The following is an 8835-nucleotide window of genomic DNA, read 5'->3' as shown; positions in this document are numbered from 1 at the left end:
GGCTGGGCTGGCGGGGGCCATGGGGCAGGAGAGAGGGGCAGAGGCAGAGCCTGGGGGGCCTGAGGCCAGGCGTGTGGGGAATTTAAAGGGGGTTAAGGTGACGGGGTAAGAAATTCTCTCTGTTACTTTCTTCTCCCACCTCCCTTTCCTCTGGCCACGTGCAATCCATTATAATGACTTCCAGCATCACTGGAAGCTCTTCAGACCAGGGACTAATTCTCCAGAAATGCTGTGCAGCTCCAAGAACCAGGGATTACAGTCCTCAGCACTTCTCTCTCTGCTGCCATCACTGCAGACACTGAGATGTGCACATGGAAAAGAGATGGTTTACAGCAAAGAGAAGAAATAAGGTGCTTGAGCTTCTTCCTTTCAGTTTTAATGGGCTTCTCGTAGGTGTGCCACTGCTAATGAGTGTTGAGTCATGCTTGCCAGAGCTTTCCCTTGCACAACCTCTCCCTGCCTCCCTAGGTTGCTCTGTATCTGCCCTCTGATAGTGCTATACCTGATGACTAGGGCAAGCACCACTGCCAGCAGCAGATTTTACGCAGTATTTGCTGAGCTGTACCAGAACGGGACCCGATTGTTTCACTTTGGCCGCTGTTTGCTCGGCCAGCTCACTGTTTGCTTGGCCGTTCCTCCCCCCGCCCCTCTAAAGCCCTCCGCAGCCGCCCTTGCCATGCTCACAGCAGTGAAGGGCGAACCCCCCCGGGGGGCCCCCCCCAGCCAGTCCGGCAGCCCAGTGTGCACCCCAGCAGCAGCCAGCGCCGGGGCTGCGCTGCTCCCCTCTGACGTCACCCGCACCCCACCCCGGCTTGCCAGCGCCAGCAGCCCCACTCCCTGCCCCTGAGCACGGGAGGAGCCACCCACCTGCCACCCGAGCTGCACTTCCAGGGCCAAACGCTAAGGCTGCAGGTGAAACTGGCTCTTTCCTGCTGCCCCGGACCCTCTCCCACGCAGACCCCCTCGTGGCCTCACACCAGCCCCCTTTGGCCCTGCCTGGGCATAGACTAACCCCAGCAGAGAACACACCAGCTCGATGCAGGGATGGCTTACACCCCAGCAGCCGGCAGCTTCAGTACAACATGACCGGCTCCCATACACGCTTCCTTTTCCTTCCTATTTCTCTTCCAGGCTTTCAGCGGAGGAGTCGCACATGGCAGGCAGAATCCAGGCGCCCCGTTCAGAGGCATCGATCCCATCAGGACTTTCTTCATGACCTCTGTGCACAAGGGAGCACATCTCGAGCTGGTGCTTGAAATCTCCTATACCAGGACTGTGAGTCCAAAGACACTGCGTAAGTAGGCAGTGTTCCCTTGCTGATTCAGCTAAACGTACTGGCACATCACGGGGAAAAAGCTGAAGTATTTTCACTGACTCACATGGGTCCAGAGATCCTGTTAGATCTATCCCAGGCTATGAGAGCGGGTAGAGCCTGTCTCTGAGTCTCGGTGCCTTGGGATTGCAATAGGCGGGAGAGGAAATCCCTTGTGGGGAGGAACTTGGATCCTGTCTAATACACCAAGGAGAGCAGAGACCTTCCACCTTGCAACAGGCGCAGGCTGCAGCGCCTGGCATGATGCAGCGCCTTACGCCAGTTTAGACTCGTCTCTGAATCCGGCCTTCAGTCTCTGAGTGGCTCCACATGCCAGGGCACAGTGTCCCGGCATTAAAAATACCAAGGCTGACAGATAAAGTTTATTAATAGCACGAGTGGTGTTTATTGCTGAGCAACAGTCAGCAGCTCGGAGGTTACTGCTGTTACAAGCCAAGGTCTGAGAGCGTTGCCACATTGCTCCATTCTCAGGGGAAAGAGGCTCCATCTTCGGAGGCAGAAGCTGCGGGGATAGGGGGCGAGGTGGGTGCCTGGCTGCCTCGGGGTCCTGCTGCGCACAGGGGAGGGAGTTGTACAAGCAGAGCATCCTGAACTGAGGCGCAGGGCAGCCCCTGTGAGCTGGGGAACCCCAGCTCCCCAAGGTGACCTGCATAACACACAGCACAGCTTGTGCGAATGGGCGCAGAGCAGACATGCCAGCGCTCAGCACCCACTTTCTTCCCATCACCTGCACTCAGCTGCGCTGGAGGCACACTCCCCTATCCATGAAGAATCCTGGTCCTCTGGGGTCTCGCTCAGACCTACGCTTGGACCCCCAGCTCTGCCCCTGCCCCTCGCTCCTGCCCCATGACCCCTGCCAGCCTCTGGGCACCAAGCTGCTGTTTAGGAGGGTGTTGGTTTTAATATTCCTGTTTCACAGAGAAGGACATTGAGGTGCAGAGAGGTGAAATGATTCACCAAGGGTGATCTTCTGCCTGTGTTCCAGAGATGATCACAGATCTGGCAACTACATCTTAGTGATCCAGAAGTGATGAAGTAGGGCACTTCACTGCATGTTCTGCAGAGATCTATGCATCTGACTTCTCTGAAGAGCTCTGAAATGCCCCTGGCAGAGGGGCAGAGGTTCAGAGACTGAAAAAACTTGAAACCTAATAAGCAGTTATCATACCCCAAACTCACAGTGCATACTATGGAGGTAGAGGCCAAATCCAGCTCTTAGCAGACATTTCTTTCCAGTCCTTGATCTTTTACCCTCCCAGCAGACCTTGTGTGATGCTTTGCACTCTCCAGGTTTCTCTCCTCCAGAGCTGTGCTCCCTAGTCTTTACCAGTTTATGGTTAAAACACTACAGCACTAGTATGCTACAAGCAACATCCCACTTTGTTCTTTTTCTCCTAGTTTTTTCCCTTTTCTCTGTCATCACATGCAACATGTGGGGGTCTCCTAGAGGATGTTACTCCTGCATTATCTCTTTACATATTGCTTCAGGAGAAGACAGTTGCAGCTGGGAAGCTACTCCATCCTGCCCACACAGACTGCTGCACACCTGGAAATAACATTATGTGACTGATGAGTGCTTGTCTTAATCAAGGCGTGACTTTCCTTTGGAGCCACGCAGAGCGGAGCGGAGACTCAGAGACAGGCTGCAATGTAAGCAAAAGTTGTGCTTTGCCCAGCATGCAAAACTTCAGCTCACCACTCGCTGCCAGCTATCGTGGAATCTCTGAGCACCCGACAGAGGCTACCAATTAATCCATCTTTAACTCCTCGCCATTAATTCACTCACAGATCATCCCCCAGGGTAGCTCAGTACTGTTATCACCACTAACAGATGAGGAAACTGAGGCAGAGACCAGAGTAGTGATTGACACCTCCCTAATTAGCAAGCGAGGCACAGGGCTGGGAAGAGGACCCAGGAGTCCCAGCTCTGGCACAGCACCAAGGTACAGGATCACCTGTACTGCACAGCCCCGTAACTGTTAGCCAGTTTCTTTTACACCAAGCCAAAACACAGGGTTTGGCAAAAAATCTTCGATAGAGGCTGCAGTTTCGGTTTGTCCTGGCTAAAAGACCCTATCCGAAACTGCCTTCATTCTCTGTAGTAGCCTCCAAGCAGGTTTCCTGTCATTACTCTGCCTTCCGTCTTTACCCACACCCCCTCACCCTCAGCACGTTAGAGACCAGTCATCCAGTGCTATCTAGCACCCTGGATTCAAAGGATCCACGCTTCTGGTGCAGGGCTCGGTCTGCCTGGCCGCCTGGGCTGGGAGAGCCAAGGACCTGGTTCAGAGGTACCCACAGACCGATTTTTGTCAGTAACACGTTCCACGCACTTATTGTCTGAACAAGAGAATGAGGAGCCTCTGGATGCATCGGAGTCCATGCATACAGGCAGGTCTGCGTGGAGATGCCGAACAAGCGCACAGACCTCCTGTGCTCCCAGCATAGCAAAAGCGAGGTACCTCTTCTCCTCCCTCAGGGACCCCAATCCAGGTCAGGGAGCCGGGCTGTGGATGTTTAGTCTGGAACGGTCTGCGGGACACGATTTGGTGGTGTTCCCGTGATATTTCACACAATAAGCTTAGAGAGGACAATGCAGTTGCTTTGTGAGACATGGTGATGCTGTGTCTTGTGACACAGCCTATTAGCAGATTGGCTAATGCTGGGTGTGCAGCTGCTTTCTGTCACGGGAAAGGCTGAAAGCAGCCAGAATATACCTGTGAATCCTGCCTCTAATTACTTAGAGCAAAAAACACTGTGCTCCCGGTTTTCCCGTATCCGAGTACCTTGCAGACACATGCAAAATAACAGTCAACAGCCAGAACAAAAACACCCTTTTATGCCTTACTAAAATCCTGCTCAGTAAACAGGATTATATGTGAAATAGGCTGTCATAGAGACACAAGGAAAGAGACAGATGCCCGCATGTCTTTTCATGAAGACAACTTGCTAAACAGCTGCATGGATTTTGCTACCTCTACTTAACCCCAGCTGCCTCTACACCCCCTATTTAAAACGTTTTGCCTCTTTACAGGGTCTGTCTGGCAGCCCTCCATCACTGCCTAATTTTGCTGGGGCGGGATGCGAAACAGCCCAACGAGGGAACATAATGTTTTTCCCTTAATTTCACCAAGGCCGAGATTTCCCCTTCTTGCTGAGGGTGGCTTGGTGGTCACAAGGATCCCAGCAGTGAACTGATGGGAACGGCCCTTCTCCTGGCACGAGGAGACAATATCCGAGGGCTGTGGACGGAAAAACAAGGTAGTCAGTTAATAAAGAAAATTAACCCGGTGGACATGATTTGCCCACATTCTCCAAAGCTGGAGTTCTTTTATAAGGCTTGCCACAGAAAGCTCTTAAGGATAACAACTAATCCCTGGATAAGGGTCAAAGCTCTTGCTGGACATTAAAACTTGGTGATGTGATTAAAGAAAAAGTGAAAACTCGGTGCTCGAGGCAGAGTCTCCAATGAGGAGGCTGCAGGGTGCCGGTGCTCTGGACACTGCTGAATGATCCCAGGACACCAAGGATGAGGAGCTAATGGGTTTGGCTCATGGTGCTCAGATGTCTGAGGAGCCTGAAAGGGATGTAAAGATACTTTGGAGTGAAGCAGTGCAACAGCCCGCTGAAACAGCCCCTGGATAGGTGCAAGGTGACATACCCTGGCACAGAACAGCCAAAACTTCACCTCTCCACCAACGGGCCTTGAAGGTCCCCTCTGGAAAAAAATATTTAGCAGTTGCTGTGGATACCTCTGATTGGATGCCTGGGTTTTGTGTGTATCTACAACCCAAAAGGCAAACAGGGCTCAAGTGACTTAAAACCGGGAGAGAAACTGTAAAAAATATCCACAACGAGACAAGGACGTATATACAATCCTCTTCCAGGCTTAGGAAAGGTCTGAGATTGACAACACCAGAAGATGGGGAGTGGATTAAAACTAGGGTGGAACCTGGACGTAAAGGCATATGGTGAGAGCCTGGAGAGCAGCGTCTGAAGCGTGCTGGAGGGGACTCACTGGCAGGGTTTATGGCTAGGAAGGAAAGTCGTTGCTGGCAAATCACCTGCCCAGCTGAACCCCACAGTGGTTTGAAAACTAACGCAATCTGGGGACATTGGCCTTCCAAGCTTTTGGAGTATACTTGGGTCATGTTGAATTTTATTTTTTCACAAGTATGAAGGATTGAAAGCCTTTTGGTTTGACTAAAAGCAGGTAGTCTTGCATACCACACAGCTCTTGTGCTGGTGTAAGCAACACAAGATTCTCAGCATTGGCCACCCTGGGCTCTAGCAGCTGCCTCTTTGCCTGCATGGTCACCCCACAGAGAGGGGAAGACTCCAGGGAGTCCGTAGCCGTGGAGGCAGCCGTGCAGCATCTCACGACCGCCCTTTCTGCAGCATGGCTCTCCATGGCACGGGGAGGCCGAGGGGCTGCCCAGGGAAGGCTCCCCAGGTGCTGGTGAAGCTGGCAGCTCAGGCACTCCTGCAAACCCTAACCACGAGTTTTCCAGCACTCAAAGCAATTCACACCAGTGAGAGATGTGTCCATGGGAGTGCAGGAGGTTTCGTAACCGGGAGGGTTCCCTGTGCCTGGGGCTGCCAGATAATCTCAGGCCTGCCCCACCCCACTCCTGAGACACAGTCAGCCTATTCCTCCTCATCCTCCCATCTCACAGGGCATCCCTTACCTTCCACCCTCATCGGCCTTGCACTGTCCCCTACCTGTCCCAGCCAGCAAAGCCCCTCCTGAACTGTGCCTTGCTGTTTCCCCTCCACCCCCGGACCCTATATGCTCCTGTCCCCTTCCCAAAGAGGAGATGGAAGGATGTACCAAAATACCTGTTGAGGTTCTCTCTCAAATGATGGAGAGGAGCAGGGACACATGACTGCAGCTGGGACTGGGTGGTGAGGGGACAATGACTTACCTGCTTTTGGGGAAAGTACACAGAGATCCCTAACAATTTCAGCAAGATGGGAAGCCTTCCACTAACTGGCAATAAAATAATAAGCAGTGAATGGCACTTGGTCATCTGTCAAGGGTCCCAAAAGAGGAGGATGGGATTTGTCTTATGCATGGAGAAATCAAGGCAGGGAGGGAAAGCAGAGCATCGGTGGCCCAGCTGGGAACTGAACCCAGCTCCCTCACTTCCCACACCTCTGCTCTACTCTACAGACTAGGAGCCGCTGACTCGCACGGTTCCTCCAACTGCGCCAGGCAATCCCTATCTGATGGTGAGGGAGAAATACGGCTCACCAGGTGGTTGAACACAGCTACGTGCAGAGCCGCACCAGCGCCCACACTGTGGGGCACCACCACCAGCACCCCGGCACTGGGAGCCACAGCAACCCTCCTGACTCAGCAGCACCAAGGAGAAGGTTCCCCCGTGAACTCCCCGAGCTGGCACCTCCAGCAGAAGTGATTGCGAATTTCAGTGCAAACCGAGAAATCCTCCGAAAGGACTTAGAGAGATTAGAAGTGAGCAGGAAACAAAATTACATTTAACTTGGGAAAAGATAAGCTAATGTATCTGGGGCAAAGCCACTTTGTGGTGGGAGGGGACACCCTGGAAAGCAGAACTGCCAGAAGAGGTTGAGAAAGAGCAACCATGGAGAGATGCATCCAGAGAGGGACACAAGGGGATATGTTCAGAGCCAGCTGCCTGTTTCATCTTCTGTGGTTCTGGAGTGAGCCACCTTTGAGTGTGTTCAGCAGCAGACACCTTTTGAGGGAAAAGGAGTATTATTGTTATATACGAAAGGTGTCAGGAGATGAGGAACAGGAATGATCGAGGGCAGAGCTTGATGAACTGATGCCAGGGGCTTTGAAGAACCATTTTATGTCACTGGCCAAGAAATGTCTGCAGAGGAGTTGTGATGAGACTCCACAAGCATCTGAGGGGTCTACGCCAGAGAGTAAGGGAACATGTCTACTGACACATCTGCAAACTTAAGAGAAACAGGGTGAAATTAAGGCAGAGAAAACAGAGGCTAAAGAGCAGGACACAATCCAGGCAGTGCAACATGTTAGGCTGTGGGATATGACCTGCACAAAGACAGACATGTTCACAACAGCAGCACATTTGCAACTGGTTGACAAGACAACCTAAATCCAGAAATTGTTCCTCTTGGGATGTCTCCGAGTCCGTGACTGGTCCCAACAATTCAGCAGGGGTGTGGCTCACACTCAGTCCCACAAAGTGACTCACGAATGTCACAGGCTCTTGCACTGTACATCCAGCCACCGCAGTGGGGTACTGGTGCAGAGGGCAGTGCCACTCCCTGACTCATCAGCACCACCTCCGGCGGCTCAGCCAGTTCTCCTAGGTGCTGTGCATTGACTAGGTCTACACTGCACATTCACAACACAGAGCTCTGGCAAGCCAATACTGCAAGCAAGAAATTGGCCCTAAGCCTCAAGACCAGCCTCAGATTAGTCACTGAATAACTCAGGATGATCCTATGACTCATAATTTATGGTGCCTATGGAGACTGAAAACAATCAGATCCAGTGCTGTTGACCCCCCGTTCGCCACACTTCAATGGTGAGATAAATCAAAATAAGTAGGAGTTGGCTCTTTATTCCCCAGGAGCAACACCACCATAGAAGAAACGTAATCTGCTCAGGAGTCTCCAGGCTGTGAGGTTCTTGCAATGCAAAAAAAAAGAAGGCATGAGCATTCCAGCAAGCTGCCCAACATAACGAAGGGGACTTGACAGAGGAATGAGCCAATGCAAGCTGGAAAAAAAAAACAGTGGAGGGGATTGACAGCAAGTTGCTTTTTCAGAAGTTAGTGCCTGCACTGGCCTCTGAGCAGCCAGGTGAGGGGATTTCTTTGAAAGGAATGAGTCCATCATAAAGCTCTGTTGGGGCTTTTGCTTCTGCACTCATGGAGTCAGAGCTGAGCACAGGCAGGAGGGGCAGGGAGGGGTGCCGGTGGGAGCCCAGCTTCTAGAAAAGAGGCCGATGACACAAACACATGCTCCCCAGGTATCAATATGTTCGTGGCACAGGCTGCCTCCAGTGCCAGCAGGTTCTCTGTGGGTGAGAAGGACAGGAAGGCCAGGCAGTGAGATGGCAGCTTGGATGCCTTTGCAAAGTGTACACCACAGCTCAGGTAGGAGTTATGGGCAAGACGAACGAGAAGGGCTCTGGTCGGTTCAGGCAGGTCACACTTCTGGCCTTAAAATCTCTGAAGAGGTGATGGAACTGGATTATTTGCTTAAGCTGATCATTGTACTTATCTTGTGCCACCTCTCCTGAGCTGTCCATAGGGCTTGCAGCTAAGGGGTTAGGTCTCTCCCCTTTTGCTCAGATAATGCTCCCATTGAACAGGGTTGCACACGAAAAGGCCGAAGGGCTTGTGTAAGACACACCCTTCCTTCACCACAGATCCGTTCAACCAAGATTCAGAGGTACTGCAATCTGCAGCCAAAGCTTCTCACCTCCAAGGCACCACACAGGTTGGGAGCAAGACACCCTGACCTGCATTCCAGATTATTTC

This window comes from Pygoscelis adeliae, unplaced genomic scaffold (assembly GCF_000699105.1).
Source record: "Pygoscelis adeliae isolate BGI_AS28 unplaced genomic scaffold, ASM69910v1 Scaffold218, whole genome shotgun sequence".
Classification (NCBI taxonomy): domain Eukaryota; kingdom Metazoa; phylum Chordata; class Aves; order Sphenisciformes; family Spheniscidae; genus Pygoscelis; species Pygoscelis adeliae.
Note: the sequence above shows the minus strand (reverse complement) of the source record.